The sequence below is a fragment of the Bombus terrestris genome, chromosome 10 (genome assembly GCF_910591885.1).
Source record: "Bombus terrestris chromosome 10, iyBomTerr1.2, whole genome shotgun sequence".
Taxonomy (NCBI): domain Eukaryota; kingdom Metazoa; phylum Arthropoda; class Insecta; order Hymenoptera; family Apidae; genus Bombus; species Bombus terrestris.
The window spans coordinates 14,866,034-14,887,188 of record NC_063278.1 but is presented as its reverse complement, the minus strand read 5'-3'; the positions used below and the strand labels follow the sequence as shown (position 1 = coordinate 14,887,188).

Sequence of the window (21,155 nt, the reverse complement as noted above, 5' to 3'; positions counted from 1 at the left end):
TCGCATTATACGTAGGTACGGGAGGCATGAAGGCGCAACAGGAGAATATAAATCGCACGATACTGGGCCACGTCTGCCGCCCGCGGCGGCATTTCCTTCCAGCGCAATTAAAAACTGGAACAAGCGCCCAGTTTGCCTGTTCTACGTACGAAAAAGAAAAAATCCTGCCGCGAGAGAAGGTAAAAAATCGCAGGCATTCGCACGTGAGAACGAACAACGAGTAATTCGTCCGTAGAAGCCGATCCTCTCTTTTTCTCCCTCTTTTCTACTCCCTTTTTATTAAATCTCTTCTCCTCTCTTTAACATCACCGTCAGACTTTCGCTGGCTGCATTCGAGTCTTCCGTTTTTTTCTACGAAAGCCTTTAATCGCCTCGCCGGCGATGGGAAACTTTTGTGTGACAGAGGACGTTGTAAAAGCACGGATAATCGTGAAATTGCGAGACAATTTCACGTAGAAGACAGACGGGATGTAACGTTTCTGGACAAATGGAAAAGCGAGCAACGTAAGGAAAATGCGGAAAATAATTGAAGACTCCTTGCAGACAACATTGTACGTAGCAAACGACAGATTTCTTGGGAGCGAGAAAAAGCTTCTCTGATTTGGAATTGTTCTCGGAATTTTCAATTGTAAGATCTTAAACGTACAATAATCTAAATGAATCACAAAATTCTCTGTTTTTTGCGCTAATACAGATTCATCGGGCAAAGAATAGTATTTGTAAAAAAGCTTATATGTGCGCCTTATTTGTAGAGAAAATTGAATGCGCCATTCATTTAAATTTTCAAGCACTGTACAGAGATAACTCATATAAAAACAGGAAATATATTTTTTTAAGGTGTTCTTTTGGTATTTGTTATAAAAGTATATTTCATAACGTAAAAATTGCTATAAAATTGGTGTTATTTAGCGTGAAGCGTATCTATCGCTTAATGGCACTTACATTGTTTTGTACAGAGACGATTTTAGATCATTAGCAATTATTTACCAATGAAAATTGTTCTTAAATTCTATATTATGATATTCCCATTAGCGAGTAAGACATTATACGCTAAAAAAGACAACGTTTTAAAATTGTTGCATTTACTGTGTTGTCTGCGAGAAATCTTTAATCATCTTGCTGGATACGGTAGATGGTTTGATACGGACAGAGAGTTAGATACGGTGGAAAAATATTGCAAAATTTGTGCAAAGATTATCATCGTACTATTAAAAGATTTTATCGCATCTTTTAATATCATTTTAATTGATAAATTTTAATTTGAATTTGATTAAATTCATTAGTTTTCTTAACTGTTGAGTTAGAACTGTCTAAAAATATTGCAAAATTTGTGCAAAGATTAACATCGTACTATTAAAAGATTTTATCGCATCTTTCAATATCATTTTAATTGATAAATTTTAATTTGAATTTGATTACATTCATTAGTTTTCTTAACTGTTGAGTTAGAACTGTCCAAAAGTAAACAAATCAAGCTATGGGAGTAAAGTTTTAAGAGTAAAACGTTACATGCTAGTGGAGGAAGAAAATGTACAATGTACATCCAGATAGAAGAAAAATTGAATTCGTTATTTAGCATCTAGCGATCGATCCGGAATTTTCCTGACAACTGATATCGTCATATCGAAGGATACGCAGTAAAAATTTTAAAAACGTGTGCGAAGTTGTACAAAACGAGGAAACTGGTTAATTGGGATTCGATAAACAGATTGCAGGACTCTTTTACACCTTGACATGTACCAGTCATTTTGACTGGTTTTGGTAGCGTTGAAGTGGTTACCATTTCTATGAAAACTTTACATCTGATCTTTTTAGTTTTCTCAAGCGCTAAAGTCATCGGCAGCATATAGACAAAAGACTGGCATGAAGGCAGACCATAAACAATAGACAGGCGACGTTGCTTCGGGGTTTTTCAGTTATAAGGTAACACTGCTAACATGCGGATCTAGACCAGCTCAAATTGTATTCCTACTTATTATTACACTTCTCTATTAAATATGTATTTTCTACCTTACACTTTATCCACGCATTTTCTCTCTTTATACATCTAATAACCTCAAGAGGTAGAAATAGCGTCGTGTTAACTATCGGTAGTTCTAGTGTTAATGTTGTACTCTAATTGTAGCACTTATGGGAAAATAATCTACTGTAATTTGTTTGCTAATGTATAGAAAAAAATGCATTATTTATTTCCGAGATATTTGTCTAGCTCTTCGTTATTTTATTCATACATTCGTTATGCTATATCAACTCAATTGGTAATTGTAGGTAGAAGGAAATGCAGCCGTTTTTCACCTAATATCCGAGTAAATGGACGTTGCAAATTGAAATAGAAATTACTGCTCGTCGAATAAGTACGAATTCTTCTCGTAAAAGCGATCTTCTTTTAATACCAACTATATCAGGCAATTTTTCATAAGCAATTTGCTCTTCGCACGATTTGTATTCTTCGAACATTTGGCGAGACAACCACACATTATCGATTAAAGAACATGTCGCAGTTTAGAAAGCGTTCTAAACTGCGATCAGGATAACTGCAATTTACACTTCGAAACGAAGACTACATTTGACTTGTAAATCATATAATTTAAATTACAGAGTCAAGCCGACTTTCTAACAGACTCGATAAAACTTTTTGCCGCGTTTGTTTGCCGTATTAAGATTCCGGCAAAAAACTTATTTTTAAAATAAATTTCCATCGCATCCGCGAATCTTCCAATTACTCGAAAGAAAGTTGCCGCGATATTGCGCAACATGACAGATTTAAAAAGTATCACTCGCGGAACTGTTTAACGTTAATACGGATAAGGAAGAAGGATAAATCTGCGAAAAGTACATTCAAATACCATTACCTTTCCAACGTCAAGGTAGAAGAAAGGAAAGAAAACATTCGAGGCAGAAATTTTTATTCTGAGGATGCACGCGCTACCTTTACGTAAAAATTGTTAAAAACAAGAAATGTAGTTTCTTCGTATTTTTCTCTATCTTCGCCTTCCGCCTGGTTCGTGCAATAGTACTCGAACCAGACACGTGTTTCAAATTAAATTTAACCTCTGCCCCAAACTCGTACAACGCGGAGGAGAAACTCACTTTCGTTCTTTGACTTTCTACTTTATTTGGAAACTAAACATCTCCCTTCCTTCTACGCGAAAATATTACCAGACAAACATATTAATTACAATAATAGAAACTACCAAAATCAAAAATGTCGTACGCCATAAGTTGAAAGAAAGGATTATTAATTTTTACTTCTTTCCATAAATTTCACAAACTTATAAAGATCAAGAATAATTCTTGATTTTTGAACTTTAACGTCTAGCAAAGTTGACAAGTACGGTAATAATTAAAGACACCAACTGTCTTATTTGCCGCCAAGGACGAGCATCGAAGCTCGTGGCACGTTAGACTCGCGTTCTTCGAATCCAGTTTAACGTCTGTTCGTCGAGGAGAAAGAAGGAAGAGAAAAAGGGAAAAATGTGATCGGCGGACAGCGTGATGCAATAGATTCGTTGAACGAGGAAAGAGAAAACGGTTCCGTCACATCCGACAGCCCCTTGTCTCGGCGTCTGCCACCCGCGTGATTCTCACCACCCCCTATACACGCAACAAGGGTTGGCCGGTCGCGCGGAGGGGCAGGAGAGCTACGGGGGAGATGAAACGAGTCCCTCTGTTTGATCCGCAAACACTGTAATTGCCTAGAATATTATATTAGGTACGCGGTGCTGTGTAACGGGGGCAGCGGGTGTACGGAGGTGGCATGAAAAGAGAGACAGCAGGGTTGATGGCACCCCGGCGAGCAACGAATACGCTGGAACAATAATTTATTTTAGTTTCACGGAAGGGAACGTGCCGTGGCACGCTGCCGCTGGCAGGTACGCATTAAAGAGTTCTACGGTTTTTCCATTGCACGCGTTTCCTTCCCCTTTGCCCTTAGCCTCGGCCCCTCTTTCGCTTCGTCCATCCGCCCTTGACAAACTAGTGTGGTGAAACCTCGTTTGCCCTTACTACTGATCTTAGCTAAAACGTTTTTTCTAAGTTCATCTTATCGTATTCTTTTCTTTCTGCCATCTTTGTTTCTCTTCGTATAATTTAAAATACGTTGTAAATATTTAAACATCGTTTCGTAAGAATCTGTGCAGAATCACGAGAAAAGAGACACCTAAATATCTTTTTGATTTACCTTTGCATAAAAAGAATTTTGTTGATGAAAGTTATACTGCTTGAATTTTTTTCTCGAGGTCATCTTCTTGCGAGATTTTAAGACTATCGAAAATTTTATATCTTTTTATATGCTCGTCGATATATTATTTTATTTCGTAAACATAAGGATGACAGCACTGCCTCGCGATTTTCCTCGTCTTCCATACGCAAAGCTTCTCAAAATTAAGTCTTGAAATGTCTTCTGAATTAAGTAGTTTCAGATACGAACACAGTAGAGTCTCGCTTATCTGAACATATTTCCCAATAACGAATATGTTGTTCCGTTTCGAATATGCACAGATTTTATTAATGTTTATACACATTGATTTTTATATCTGTTATACATTATATTCATACATGTATTTTTTCCCCTATTTCATTAAGTGAATTCCGATTATAAGAACCTAGTAATTATCGAACAAAATACGATAGAATTAAAAATCTCGAAAGTGGTGTAAGTGCAATAGGATTAACAAAAATCATGATCACAGACGGGAAAAAGTAGGAACGTGATATTGAAAATTATCCGAAGCAAGTGGATTTGTGAGATGCTGGAACGCTAGAAAAACTTCAAATACACTGATGTAATGAAATGACTTCATCGCGACAAAGACGGCGACAATGACGATTTTATTCAAATGGAAACAACAAGCGAAAGTGCTAATGGAGAGGTACCTTGTCGTACCTCATACATCATAGAATTTCTGTTATACAATCGTAAATAAGATAGTAGATATTTAACTGACCCCATTTAGCCTACCCTCGTTTGCTACATACATTTGGTTCAGAACGTACCCACGCCAAGTAGCTCGTGCTTCTTCTTTCGATTCTGATTCGTTGGATGTTTTGAGGAGAATAATTAGCGAACCATAGTCGAAACTACACGGTTATTCATAGTCCAGTTTTAATAGTTCTAATTGTCTAATTAACACTAGAACCACCACACTAGTCGAATTGGCTGGTTTTACAATTTTATTTTCAAATTCTTACTTCGTGTTATATTTTTTTCGGTAATGATGTAACGAGATTCGCAACGATAAATAAAAGAATAATATAATGAATTTTATTTTGTTTTTTATGTATTCAAACTGAAAATAATTTTGTATCAAGACTGCTTATACCAATACCAGTCACAATGACTGGTACCTGTCAAAGTGTAAAAGGATCCTGCAATCTGTTTATCGAACCCCAATTAATCAGTTTCCTCGTTTTCTACAACTTCGCACACATTTTTTAAATTTTTACTGCGTATCCTTCGATATGACGATATCAGTTATCAGGAAAATTCTGGATCGATGGCTAGATCGCTAGATGCTAACACTAGCTTCTAAAAAGCTGCTAGCTGCTAAAAAGCTTCGTGTTAATTATCGGCGGCTCTAGTGATTAATACTTTGAATGTCGCGTGCATCGCGGCTGGTTTTAGTGGCTTGCGAACATAAGTAGCTCTCCCGTCACAGTACAGAACTTGGTCCCCGGTTGCTTCTTCTCGCGGAACGTAACAATCATTTACCCGAGCGGCGCGACGACCGTGTTTACATCGACGATACGTGCGCTTACGTAAAGCCCATTAGTCGACTGGCAAACGATTACCATCGTCGCGATGCAATCGACTCGCTCTTTGTTGGTATTATGGAATTAACGAAACGAGATTCGACGTAATGGGCGGTTTCGCAAGCGGTTAACACACGATTTAATTTCGGGCCCGATCGATCATTAGGGACACCTACGATCGGCCTAACCGACGTTGATGATACATTTTTCAAGCGTTTCGCTTGATATCGGGCGAACGTGTGCATCGAATCGACGGCCACGTGGAATCGCGAATCTGGATCGTGATGGCGAACACGAGCACGTCGTGAGGCTCATTAGTTCTGGCCCCACTTTCCTGACGTAATAGGTGCGAGGACCCTTCGTTACTTCGCCAGCGGATCATAAAGTGAAAGTTAATTAAATCGAGACGTTCGAATCTTCATTTTGCACGACCGTTATCCATTGTATGCGTTTCGTTTATGGGAGCAGCCGAGGTGACTGATAAATCTTCCGCTGCGAACAAATCACTTCTATAGATTCGGATATTGTTTGCGTTAAAGCTAACTGAAACCTCATATATCAAAGTCCGAGATAAAATAATAGAAAGAAAGTAATTTATGTACCTACGTATTATAAGCTTCTTCGATTCACGCAAATTTCGTATTTGTTGCTTATTAATACGTAGAACGTTATTACACAAATGACATGTTTTCGTTATCGTTAGCTTAGAACGAGAATAATTAACATATAAAAAATAGAATGTATGTACATGTAGCTGAATCGGGGCAATAACTAAATTTTTGGTAAAAGTCATAATCTTTTCGCTATTATACTGTAGCATTTATAAAATAAGTAGTAGTACTGCTGTAGCACTTGAACTTGCTTTATACTATCATTTTATAGGTATATACCATGTATATGTACCATAGATATGTACTATATAGTACTCTGTATGATAGTACTGCTATACAGTATAAGTAATACTATATAGATTAGTATACAGTATAAGTCTACAGTATAAGTAATACTATATAGAATAGTACATATACATAGTATATAGCTATAAAATAATAGTATAAGTTCAACAACTTATTAACACTTACCTTCTAAACTATGTCAAAAAATCTAACAATTAGCATAAGGTAATTTCCCAAATTTCATCGTCGTCCTAATTTTATTGCTCTGTCAATCTTTGTTGGTAAGTACTCCAGTCTGAAGATGGCAATTTGAATTTGAAATAGAAATGCCGCCAGTTACGTGACGACAAGAAAAAGGAATTCGTCATTTCCAAAGTCTTCCTTGGCGCTTTGTTTTTTCGCGGTTAATGCATTACGTTGTTTCTTAATATTCGAAGTCGTATTCCAATATGCAAAGTACATAATTCTGGCATTTATTTTTTGTGACTCTTAGTATATTTTTCCTATTTTCATATACCGTTTGCATTAACTTTTATGAAACATCGATTACAGATCTTCGTTACTAAGCGTTCAATTGCGTGATTATGCAAATTTATTCAGATCAAGAAATTGATTTAGTTTTGAATAAATGCTAAAACAGTTTCCGGCTAACGAGATTCGGGTACCTTATCCTATAGATTGTGGCGTATACTGTTTCAACTTCTCATAATATTACCGTAGCATAGCTTCTTTATTTTTATACCTAACGATGTATTCGGAGTATTATAATATATATGATAAACGTCGTTCAAACCTACTAATCTTGCAAAAACGAATGACCGTTCTCTGTTTTCTAGAGATTTCAATTCGCAACGGTTAATCGAGTCTGTCATTCTTTTTCTTTACTATCGTCATTTATTTTCTTTCTTGCCTCTCATCCTTCGATTCGAATTAAATTCACCCGCTGTTTTCATCCACCCATTCCGTATTGTAATTTTTGTTCAGTTAATTCGCTTCATGCCACGAATATGAAGGTCTCGCGGGACTAGACAAATTATAAAATCACAATGGATCTAAATTTCATTGGATTCTACCTACGTAAGAAACGTCATGTTGCCATATGTTTATAGGTAAAAAACGCACGGTTCCAAAGTGACTTAGCAAAGTGAGCTAATGGTCACGATCTGACAGAACGAATACAAGGTCAATCACTAATAACATATAATAATAGAAAGCAATTACGTATCTCGACGAATTCCTATTATTAAATCAATATATACTTTGCACTATTTGTTATACTTATAATATTAAATTATAATATTAAATTATAATATTATTAATATTATACTTATAATATTATATTTATGTTATACTTTATTATGCTTGATTTTTATCAACATTAAGTCGAGAAAATATTTATTATACTTATAATATTATATTCATTTCATACCATATTATGCTTGATTTTTATCAACATTAAGTCGAGAAAATATTTATTATACTTATAATATTATATTTATTTTATACTTTATTATGCTTGATTTTTATCAAAATTAAGTCGAAAAAATATTTATTATACTTATAATATTATATTTATTTCATACCTTATTATGCTTGATTTTTATCAACATTAAGTCGAGAAAATATTTATTATACTTATAATATTATATTTATTTTATACTTTATTATGCTTGATTTTTATCAACATTAAGTCGAGAAAATATTTATTATACTTCTAATATTATATTTATGTTATACTTTATTATGCTTGATTTTTATCAACATTAAGTCGAAAAAATATTCATTATACTTATAATATTATATTTATTTCATACCTTATTATGCTTGATTTTTATCAACATTAAGTCGAGAAAATATTCATTATACTTATAATATTATATTTATTTCATACCTTATTATGCTTGATTTTTATCAACATTAAGTCGAGAAAATATTTATTATACTTATAATATTATATTTATTTTATACTTTATTATGCTTGATTTTTATCAACATTAAGTCGAGAAAATATTTATTATACTTCTAATATTATATTTATGTTATACTTTATTATGCTTGATTTTTATCAACATTAAGTCGAGAAAATATTTTTACAAAAGCATAAATAATATCAATCGCTAAATAAAGAAAAACGAATGAATAATTTACATTGGCAGTAACTTGGATGAAGTAATTTTTTTGTCGTGGTGTTCCTTATTTTTTGTCTGTTTTTGCTTTTGTGTTAAGAATAAATTACATCACAATTACACTTATAAGCATTAAGACGGAACTAATTTATACACCGATATTGATTTACTTTTACTCTTTCTCTAGCATATTCTAACAGCAGCCACATTCGTGGGAAAATTTTTCAATGACGAAAGTCCGCGACTGAACTATAAAGCTACAAATATCCTCTAACATAGCACAAAAGTTGTCAGACGAATTGGTTTGGGTAAAACCGCGGATAAAACTGATGGTTAATAGATGAATACCGCCAACTTCTCCGTGAATTTTCGTTTTCACGGAAGTTTTGCGATACATCGTAGAGCGTACGGAAGTACGTTTCGACGTTTTCGACCAAAAATAACAAATCCATCGATACATATCTTAAAATTACTCAAAGTCAAAAATTAAAAATTGGACGAGTCGCGTTCTTCGACAAGATCATGTGAATCATCCATAGAAATGTTTCAGTAATGCTTTGTAAATTTGAATTTCTCCGTGTGTAACAAGTTGACAATGATATTAACTTGCTAATAATTACACAGATATAGGTTCACACATCTATGTATTAATTATTTATGCAACACACGCTGACGACGATATTCATAAAGGACGTTGAACATTTATCTCATAAAATTTACAACGTTATTTTTACAATTTATAACATTAATATTTCCTGTATCTTATCGTTGAATGGTTTCGTTAAAATTACATACATTAATTATCATAAAAACATAGCGTGTAACAAATAATTGCAAGTTATAATATAATTATAAATTATAATTATAATATGACAATTAAAATATAATTAATAAATATAATTATAAATTATGTTATCACTTGATATGCTACAGAATTTAAAAGTTATACATTTTATCAATTCACAGCGATATGCCGCGATACGTTTCTATTGTGAGCGTAGAAATAAAAATTCTACGTCCTACCCTCCACCTTTCTCTTTCTGTCTGATCCTGCTTTGCCACGAGTTGAGTCATTCCGTGATGGTATCAAAACGTCTGCGTGACAGGATTCGACAATTCCTGTCTCTGTTCAGCTGTCCGTTAGTCTTAAGAAAACGCCAATAACTCGAATCACGGGCATCGGATGAAGGGAGATCGATGAACGAATAAGAAAGAACAGCGTACTCTTAAATAAAACGTGCCGCTTTCAGGGCAGAGCAAATCGATTCGAAATGAGTCATGGTCATCTAAATCCATATCACGTATGCATATACATATATCTGAGGAAATGTGAAACTGTGCGATCAGCATAAAACTCTCTTTTTAAATTTCTTGTAGCTTATATCCAAATATACCAAAATTTATTAATTTATATTCTCATATAGGTTATTTTATAAATTTTCATTTTTCTTAAGCAAATTGTGAAATAAGTTACTCGAGGTTTGTACGATGAGCACAGTTACAGGAGAATGCGGTGAACTCGAGCGCATCTCCATTTCGTGTGCAATATTTTCGCGATGCAATAAAATATAACGTAAAAAAGTATTAAACGATTCGTAAAGCGAATTTCTCTCTCTCCTGATCGGCTATTACACGAAAATGGAAAAAAAATACTATAATTTGGAGATTCGGGTTAAGGCAGAATGTAATGGAAAAGACGGCCTTGTTGGTTAATGTTCGATTGCTCGTTAAGTTTCAAAACTGCCGGTAATTAAGACACCAAGAGGAGGCAGACTTGAAAAAGCTTTTATTCGATATCTTAACGCAGGTAAACGTAAAATCCTATATAAACTTTCATTTTTCTTAAATAAATAATGACTGGTGAAAATTTCTCTTCTTGCATGGAACGTAATCAAAATATAATAAACGTTATTTTCCTTATTTCGAATTTCCAAAAATTACACAAATTTCGCAATCGTATGTAACCATGCGCATCATATCTCTACGTATTTGTATTTCATATTATCAAACGATGTCGTAGTTCTATTATACGTACAATATAATACGTGTAATAAAATATAATAAAATATTATTACTATTATTATTATTATTATTATTATTATTATTATTATTATTGTTATTACTAAAAATTGTAATCTTAGGTTAGTTAAAGACTGTAGTATTATAATATCATTATTATTAGTATTATTAGCATTAGTATTATAATATCATTGTATTAGGTTGTCCGGAAAGTGTTTTTCTTTTACAGACATATCTTTTACAACGACGCATTTTTATACAAACATGAAACCTAATCTGTCGAACGTTGCGATCTTTATTTCGATAGAACAAAATGGATCATACGTAATTCGATAAAATAATATAAAACGGAAAATGTTGGGCATCCATTATTTCCTTATAAAAAGAAAGAAATTTTTCGGACAAGCTAATAGTATTTAAATGCTGCAACAATTTAAGTGACGAGATCTAACAAGGTGAATAACGTATAATGTTGTGAAAGGATAATATATAGCTTTATGATAGTATTTAATGTTTATAACTTTCTAAAATATTTTCTCTGAGTAGCGCACATGAATCACGAAGAGTATTGGCTATTTATAGGTAACAACCATTATCTAACCGTAACAAGATAATCTAAAAAAGCGTAGGCATCTAATGTGAGAGGCAGTGGTATTGTATATGACTCAACCTCGGGATATCTATTTCGTCACATTAATGATAATATAATTGTACACTGCCACTAGGACTTAGTAATCATATACTACGAAAGCAATTAAGAGATGATATATTTAAACATATTAGGAAAACAAATTAAGTAGCAAAGAAATATCGTATGGGATGATATATTAATTAAAGGTTTCCATTAAATTGAAGAAGGAACAAAATATATTTTGTTAAATCCAATTGAATTTTATTAAATTTCATTTGATCGAATCTCATCAAAGAAAGAAATCAGTAATTATTTTCAAAGTAGTACATAACAGCAGTTAATGAAATGCAGTATACGACATGATTATTTAGGCTTGTATTTTATTCTGAATGATGATATACATTCACGTGTACGTCGTTCACGCAATCAGGCTCACCTGCTCTATTTTTCAAAGAATACGTTAACACAAATTAAAAAATAGTTTCTGCTTTCTAATTACAGTGTTTGGTTATCTAACTTTATTCCAGATTAAAATTCATTTAAGCAAGGTCAAGATCTGGGAATTACGTGGAATAAACAGAGGTACATCGAGCTAATAAAATTGTAGATTACAAGATAGTATGCTATAGTAATCCCACATCGTAATAGCATATACATAATCATATATAGCGAACATCCTACCTATAGTACAGTCAGCTTTGAAAATATCGTTTCGCTTGCCATCGCTATACCAAACAGCAGCTCTATTTTAACACTAATGAGAAGCAAATAACGTTCCTCGTTGATATAAAATTTAAGGAAATAAATGTTTCTCACGGTATACATCGCTAAATATAGTTTCCCTCGCGATTTCGTGCTGGAAGTACGAAGCGAAGTCACGTAATTTTTTATTCGACGAAAACGTAGTACAGGACGAACGAAGATCACGGATACGAGAAATACTGAAATCGCACAAGGTCAAAATAACGATGCAATTCTGTCGCACGACTTCTTCGATGACGCGTGTGACTTCATCCATCTAGACTTCGCTTCGTATTTTATTGCAGAGCAAGAAAATTGCATGACTAAACGCGATCCGTGTGAAATCTCTTGCGTAGAAGCACAGAGAACGAGAAGCGTTCACGAACTCTGAATAAACTGTTAGCTCGGAGCGGACGTCGTGATTTGCAGAATTTCTCTCGATAAAATGATCGAAGATCAAGGAAGATCGAAAGAAACTCTAAAACTAGGACGCTTACGTGGACGTTATAAATCAATAAATGAAATAAAACGTGAGTTCTTGAGTATTACTGAATTATAATATGTCATACACGTAATTCGGAATACGCTTCTGCGTCAGAACACCTGATCCTTCATCGTTTTTTGAACACGTTATAAAAGTATTAATAATTTAAGTTACACAGATTAGTGTCGCTTAGAACAAACTGACATAACAGCTACGTTAACATTATTCGTCTCTGCGAATGAAACGTCGTTTATTACCTACCTACGTATTTTCAAAAGATTTATATCTTCGAAACTATCGGATTATTGCCATTTCCAACTATTTCCTTACTATTTACTATATATTTTGCATCAAAGTACCTTTATCTAGCCAGCAAGCGACATAAAAGCCAGGAAATCGGTAAAAACGGATAATAATCTTCCTGCGTACTCTTCCATTGAAATATCAGTCAGATGCTCTGCAATCGAACGGTCGATAACAAATAATTAATGCTGCGAGAGAAACAAAATAAAGCGCAACGATTTCAACGGAAAGGTATACATATAGAGGACACGGAAACAGGCTAATAACGGACACGAGGAGAGTTTTCACGAGTCGGCTGGCTCGAGCGACTGCGTGTGCAGACGGTTACGTGACTGCGTGTTACGAATGAAGTCTCCTGCGTAATTCCAGAGGCCATGGTACTTTCGACGAGAGCTCGCGGAGAAGAGAGGATCGCAGAGCGAAGAGGGAAAACCGGAGGGATCGATATGCTTTGGCAGAGTCCATCCACCCCCACGTACTTTCTACCCCTATATCGCCACTACCACTGCCACTACCATCGCCACCTCCACGCCGCCACCACGATACCGAAACCGCTTTTTGGAAGTGCTCCGTTCGCGTTGCAACCCCCAAACGACTCACCTCCGCGCCTCCGAACTCAACCGCCAGCGGGGGTGGTTTATTGATCGCCGTTGGCCACGCCTTCCACCCCTTTACACCACGCCTACGCGCCTCTCCTTTCATCGGCAACGCGAACACGCTGGTGCAGCCGGGTGCACGACATCCACCACCTCCCCTGCATCGACCTCCACGATTATGAAATTCAGCCGCCAGCAATTTGTACGACCTGCGCCGGTAACTGATCGAATCCCATGCACCGGCAGAAGCGCCTGCTCTCCACGCACACACCATCTCCCGCACAGTGTTTAGAAACAGCGAACTCCGGCTCCGAGGAAATCGTAATTTTTCTTCTTTTTTATTGCGCGATTTTCCTTTTCCCGCAACTTTTCGAAACGAACGAAAGCGAAAGAGGATAAGAATAAAGTAAGCTTCCAAACGAGCATTATTTTGTTAGTGCAATGCCCACGTGGAATTCAGTAACCTTCGTTTGTCTTAAGATATTCAACGATCTCTTTAACGCCTCTTTCGTAGCAGGTGATGTTCGAAATGAATTGTCTTGCGTGTTAAACAGTTGTTTTGTGTAAATACATACGTCTCGGTTTCGCAGTGAAAAAATTGCAAAAATTCGATGAAGTTTTCGAGTATCTACATGTACCCAAGTATAGTTCACTTTTCACTGGATGTAGTTGTTTTTTTTAGTACAACTACACGAACTGATAGAAATTGGATAAAACTTCTATCTCTCGCAGGGTTTTTTTAACAAATCCTAGTTCCATTCTCGTAGTATCAAATTGTTGTAGTCACATAAAACTATATATTGTTAAAATTATTCAAAAGTTGGTATAATTGAATCATAGTTAATTATGTATATGATATCTACGATAAATAGTTTTTATAGGTACTATATATCGTCCTACTATATATCGTCTGAGACCGGTTTTAATTAATACAAGCTAAAGCGATATTGCAAACGGGATGCACGATACGAGGTCGCAAATTGCAGGTGCAGGATTGCATCGATTGGAAATTTACGGAAACATCGATATGTCGAGGAACAGTAATAGCAATAATTAATTAAGATCACATCTCGAGATTTCGAACGTTCCGAGTATTATGTCATCCTATAAATATGCAATGCGATCGTTTTTCGTACATTGCGTAAAAATAAAAAATTATCTGTTGGCGATTGGTCAATGACACAGTCTCTCCGATTTTTTTTATAGTTTTTTATTATTTTTCTGCATTTAAGTTTTTAGATCAAAACTTCGATATTAATCATTTTCACTGTTGTACACTTCTCGAAAAAACCACATTACTTGCAGGATATCTGCTACCTGCCTGGTAATGCATTCGATTGGGAATATGCTGTGTCGAGTAGAATGATTAACAGCATGTAAAATAGAGTATGATCGATGCGAAAAGTCGATGTCTCGATACTAACATCGTTATTTTCCTACTGATATTCTGAAATTTGGCGGTAGCCAATTTCGCTTGAAAAATATTCAGCTTACCAATCCTGCTTGTTTTACCTGCGAGCGCTTGGTCAACGATCGATGTATTTATAAACTACGAGATATTTCTCGAACAACAGAAATAACGTTATTGAGAATGCCGCTTCGGTGACGGAACAAATTAATACGCGAGGTAACATAGAAGCAAATTGCGTCCGATTAAACATCAGAGATAAAACAATCGTATTTCAATTCGCAAGTATTTTCAGAATAACGAGAGATATTTGAAAGTACGAAGCTACGAAATTGATGTTACATGTTTAAAAGAAACATAATTTTTCAGTACTTTCTCATCCTACTTCACTGACACCATTGTCGAGTACTTTGTGACAATTTCACAAATTGTAAAAGTAGAATACGGAATACCGTATAATATAAAAATAACAAGTATAATATAAATATAAAAAGCATAGGTTAATAGATAAATATCTTAAAAAAATTCCATAATTGTCTTTCCAAATACCACTATACCGTTCCACTTTACACAACCATTTCTCGTGTATAGAACGAGATACCCGACGTTTTTCTCACGAAACATTCGTGATGATTTTTATCTTAATAACGAGATCGTGCAATACGTTTCCTTCTGTGTGCGTAAAAATAACCCGAAGGTGAAGGTAACGCGTCCCCCGAAGTGGCAGATATTCACCAACGTCGACATCGTTAGCGAGCACGTTGCCGAAATAACATTTATACGTCCGAGGATTATGGCGATGTTCCGCTAACACAGCAATAGAACGTCAGATTATAGATCAACTGTCATTACTTATCTAAAAGAAGAAGAGCCAAAGTCTCGCGTCATCACCAACTATTACACGGATCTTCGTTAATGCAGAATCTGTAATGAAAAATTTCGTGAAATATTCAAAACGGATATCGGCATCAAGTTATTGCGCAAAGTGTTTCTGCGAAGATAAATACTAAATGGGATGGAATAGAAAGTTATTTGTAAATTAGATAATAAGTAGTTTATTTCCGATAGGAGCTGCCCATTTGTTTGAAACGAACCAAATGGCCCGTAGAAATATTTTAGTTCTTACAATAGAAAATATTTAGTTATACATGTATCGTGTATGTTATAGAAAATATTTCGAAACATCATCGTCACTGTAATGGAACGCAACTACCAATGTCATACCGGCAAAATCTGAAACAAATTAGATGATGCATATATAATAGAAGTTACAAGATATTTATGGCAGACATATATTTATTAAAAAATTAATATACAGCGTAATTGCTCCACTGAATAATCAGGCTTATTAATATAATGGCTAAATACTATTTAAATGCAATTATGATCTGTACAACATGTGTACTTAGGAAATATCTTGCAGCCTCTATGTATATTTTCACACTGATTTCTAATTTTATCAACAAAATCATGATAGTCGATTTCGTTCTCATTATATCGCTAAAGAAACTTCAAAACGTCTCGTGTAATACACGTACATATTTGTACCTAAATACTTCTACAAGTGTTTGTATGCTTTCGTCAGTGCTATTAATATGATGGGTAACTTATTATTTAAATATCACTCATGATCTCTGCAACATGTGTGCTTACATTAAATATCCTGTAGCTTGTATGTATATTTTCATTTTTTCATTTCAAATGTTATCAATATAATCGTTATAGTTGAATCTCGTTACACTGTCTTAAGAAACTTCAGAACGTTTCGTGTAATACACGTACATATTCGTACCTAAATTCTTCTACAAGTGTTTGAATACTTTCGTCAGTGTTATTAATATGATGGTTAACTTACTATTTAAATATCATTCATGATCTCTGCAACATGTGTGCTTACATTAAATACCTGTAGCTTGTATGTAGATTTTCACAATGATTTCAAATTTTATCAATATAATCGTCATGGTCGAATCTCGTTACACTGTCTTAAGAAACTTCAAAACGTCTCGTGTAATACACGTACATATTCGTACCTAAAAGACTTGTACAAGTGTTTGAATATCATCCAGGAGGGGAGTTACTGTTTGAACGGCGTAATTTATCCTTTGACCTTTAGCATAATACAACAATCTTATCTAAATATCCCAAGTTTAAGATTTATTATCTTGTTTCGCAACTACAAGCCTTAAATTTCCAGACGACTAGGAAAATACGCTTTGCTACAGTTTTCGGATTATTTTACTGCTCCAGTTATCGGACTTACATACATACATTCATACACACATACATACCTATGTATCTCAAAGTTTCCATCATTACCAAACCGGGCTGAATCAGCGGTGCAATAAACTTTGATAATAACGAATGGAACGTCATTAAAATTGAATGAAAGGTTAAACCGATTCCACGGAGTAATTGGGTCATACATTTATTCGACTCGTTAAGAAATAGAAACTTCTGTGTAATTATTAATAGTCTCGAACAAGGATCGTACGAAACTGTGGTTTATATTTGTCGAACGTTAATCATCATAGGCTGTGCCGTACGATAGGTGAATATTTCTTAAATCCAATGAAGTAGCTCTTTTACTATTGTACAGTCGAATCTCTGTAACTCGAAAACTCTACAAGATAACTCGTAGACCCTACAAGGTAACTCGATAACTTTACAAGATTACAATTTTGTTCAGTCCCTTCAGCTTCGCTGCGAACACATCTAGAAGTCAAAATAAAACTCGCTTTAACTCGAATTATTTTCCACGCGTTCAGATGTGTTATTTTACCCCTGTAACTCGAATTTGGAATAGCCAGACATCTGCAAGTCGAAATGTGCCTATAGCTATGCCACGTACCATAAAATGTGAGAAACTAATCGTTCGATATCGTCTCCTTTCTTTTAACTTATCTAACCGTTAAGACCACGCAAGCCGTATATCTACTAGGTCGTCCGAAAAGTTTCTTTCGTTTTATAAGGAAACAATGGATGCACACATTTTCCGTTTTATATTATTTTATCGAATTACGTATGATCCATTTTGTTCTATCGACATAAAGATCACAACGTTCGACAGATTAGGTTTCATGTTTGTATAAAGATGCATCGTTGTAAAAGATGTGTCTGTAAAAGAAAGATACTTTTCGGACAACCTAATACTTCTTCGCCCTTCGATCACGTGCACATTCATCAGTCGAACACGTAAATGCCATCATCTTCCACGTTTGTAGCTTGCGCATTTGCGTACGTCGAATAAAATGAGTTCCAAGAGGAAGCTTAAAATATTAATAATTTCTAAAAAGGTGTAAACGTAATTCTACCTTCGTATAAAGCTTCTATACGACGAATCTTCGTTTGTCAAGCTTCCTTTATTCGGGAATTTAATTTCGATAAGTCGAAAGCTCCGTAACTCGAAGACTTTATCTCTTTCTTTGAGGTTCGAGCTATGAAGTTTTGACTATGTTTCAATTGAAACGTGTCGTGTTATATTTACATTTGCCAAAATTAAAATCGACTTAATTAAGATTGATTCTTTTTTAATAAATTTTTAACTAGTAGATTAAAACACACACGCGCTTCGTTCGTCTAATAACTAAAAAACACTTGCAATTATTACTCTCATATTCGAGAAACTAAATTTTCTTATCTAGATTTTCATTTGTAGCAAAGTTTCAAATATATCTGAAACTTTCACAGATTATTAGCACAAGTTCTGTGAAAGACGCTAGGGAATCAAGACTTATAATTGGAGTGTTTGTCAGAGATACCTCTATCCACAACTTTGGATACCTGACGGTGTTTGCATTCAACATGAAAATCGGAAATAAATCAAAGTTTGTCGATATCTGGGTCGGTCGATGGAACGTCTGTACGAGGTGTGCTTTTCTTAGAGTGGATGTTATTTACAATGGATTCTTTAAAGCGAGAATAATGGAGAAACTGTGTAACAGCAAGCCTTTGTAAATTTATTCGTTCTCACCAAATATTGAAACAAACGAATAAAAGTCACAGTAACCGATACGCTATACTTGAGTTACGTAAAAGTATAACACTCCGAGCTTTCGGATTTTGTGGATGTAATAAATAAGGAATGAGACAGATATTATAATATGTATTTTTATCTGTAATTCGTATCTGCCTGTAAAGGTCGATTAAATCATTTAATGGCTTAAAACATTTCATAGTTACTGATATTTGCTATACTAAAAGAAAAAAAAAAGAAATTTTGGTGTAACATTTTTTCACCTGAGGCTTCATTTTCGAGAAAATCGACTTTGAAGATTTGATAAAATTTACTTAAATGTTTGAAATTTGCTTAATTCCAGTCTCAATAAGACTAAATAATTCACAGGTGTTTAAAACATGTTTAAACATTTGAAAGTAAGTAAAAAATGTAGAATAAATTTTTTCATAAGATGCTCTATTTTTTAGACAAACAATCTTGAAAATGCGTGTGTATATATGGAATCAGTAATTATACACGTTTAAACTTTATTTTCTTCAAACTGAGGTCATAAACGGAAGAATTCTATTTTACATTTTTGGCTTATTTTCACATAATACAGTAAAATAAGACAATATATAAAAATCTAATAACCTCCTATTGACTGTTTATTGATACCTAATCGAAACTTAACCAAGTATTAATTATATTACTTAACCAAGTAGTAGTTAATAAAAAATTATATAATATTCAAACTTGATTTTTTTAGAAACGAAGCGTCATATGGCAAAATTTTATTTTATATTTTTCACTTATTTTTTTACGTAGGAAAAAGTCCCTGTTCAATTGTAGTACACTCATCCTGTATACGTTAAGACGAACGTCGATCCTGTATAATATTCAGATTTTTGTTTATATATATACAAATTTTTGTTTTATATATACAAATATATACAAAAATAAATAAATATATATACATGTAATATAATATAATAATACAAATACTATAATATGAAAATACAAGTAAATAAATATGTACAACAAATATGCAAATTATGATAATTCTGTATATATACATACGCTATGGAACACAGAATTCCAGTCATCAATGTCAAAACACGAGATCCACGCAGATAGGAAATCGTACGCCAATTGCAGTATTGAATCATAGGTATGTATTTCTGGCCAATTATCGCATACTTTCTCTCTTGATTTTTGACCGCCAATGGGAGAACATCCCAGCTGGAGAAAGTAAAACGTATTCGTAAATTTCTGACTTATTGTTAGAATTGGCAAACAGATATTACTTACACAAACAATGCTTCCGGACAGAAAGAGAGAAAGAGAGAGAAGTCTGGCTGTGTGATGTCGACTTTCCACGGAAGGATCGTCTAACACGATGTTGCAACACCTAGAAGAGATTTTTTTCATTCATCGAATTTTACACGAAGTGAACTCTCTTCTACGCAAAGACTACCTCCTCTCTGCATAACAAAATAAAGCAATCTTTCGAATATTTTGAAATCATTTGTCGCACTTACACGGATTCGAAGTATATAGATTTAATTCGTCTGCAGATCTGTGTGCATGCGTAACCAGATTAACCGTTTCCATACGTCGATCAGAAACCAACAAACACATACTTCAGAACTACAGATTTACACGTTTCGCAATTAAGAACGGTCTAGTATAACCATGTTACTCTACCCCGCTGAACGCTGAAACATGCAATCTCAGCGTTACTAAAACTTATTCCTCATTCCTTTTACAACCTATAAATTTCCAACAGTGCATCGTAAAATTGAATTAGACGGACATACGTTACTTAGAATATTGTAATCTCCATGAGAAACTGACGATTCATCGATATTATCTTCGATGTAAGACAGTGGCTCGCGAGCATATTTGAACATTTATTGGTAGTCCGAAAACTTTTATGCGTGTATGTATTGTACATGTTAAATAAAATAGCGTAATTTGTAAAATTTGGAATCGATTTATTAGATTGTCCGAAAAATGTCTTTCTTTCGCAAACGTGTTTTTTACAACAATGCACCTTCATACAAACGTGAAACCAAGTTTGTGAAATGTCGCGGTGTTTATCTTAACAGAACAAAATGGATCATACGTAATTCGACAAAATAATATAAAACAAATAACGTTGTGCGTCTATTATTTCCTCATAAAACGAAAGAAACTTTTCGGGCAACCGAAATGTATATAATATTAGGTCATCCCATAAGTTCGTGTCGACTTTTGTGTA

General features: G+C 34.3%; 1 long non-coding RNA gene across 1 annotated transcript; it reads right to left on the bottom strand.

Moving 5' to 3' along the window:
- Positions 1-18,050: 18,050 nt before the first annotated feature.
- On the bottom strand, positions 18,051-20,919 carry LOC125385711. The gene is made up of 3 exons (XR_007225272.1): positions 20,204-20,919; positions 19,973-20,134; positions 18,051-19,781 (listed from the first exon to the last, which is right to left on the bottom strand). It is a non-coding gene; the product is annotated as an uncharacterized LOC125385711 (long non-coding RNA).
- Positions 20,920-21,155: the final 236 nt, after the last annotated feature.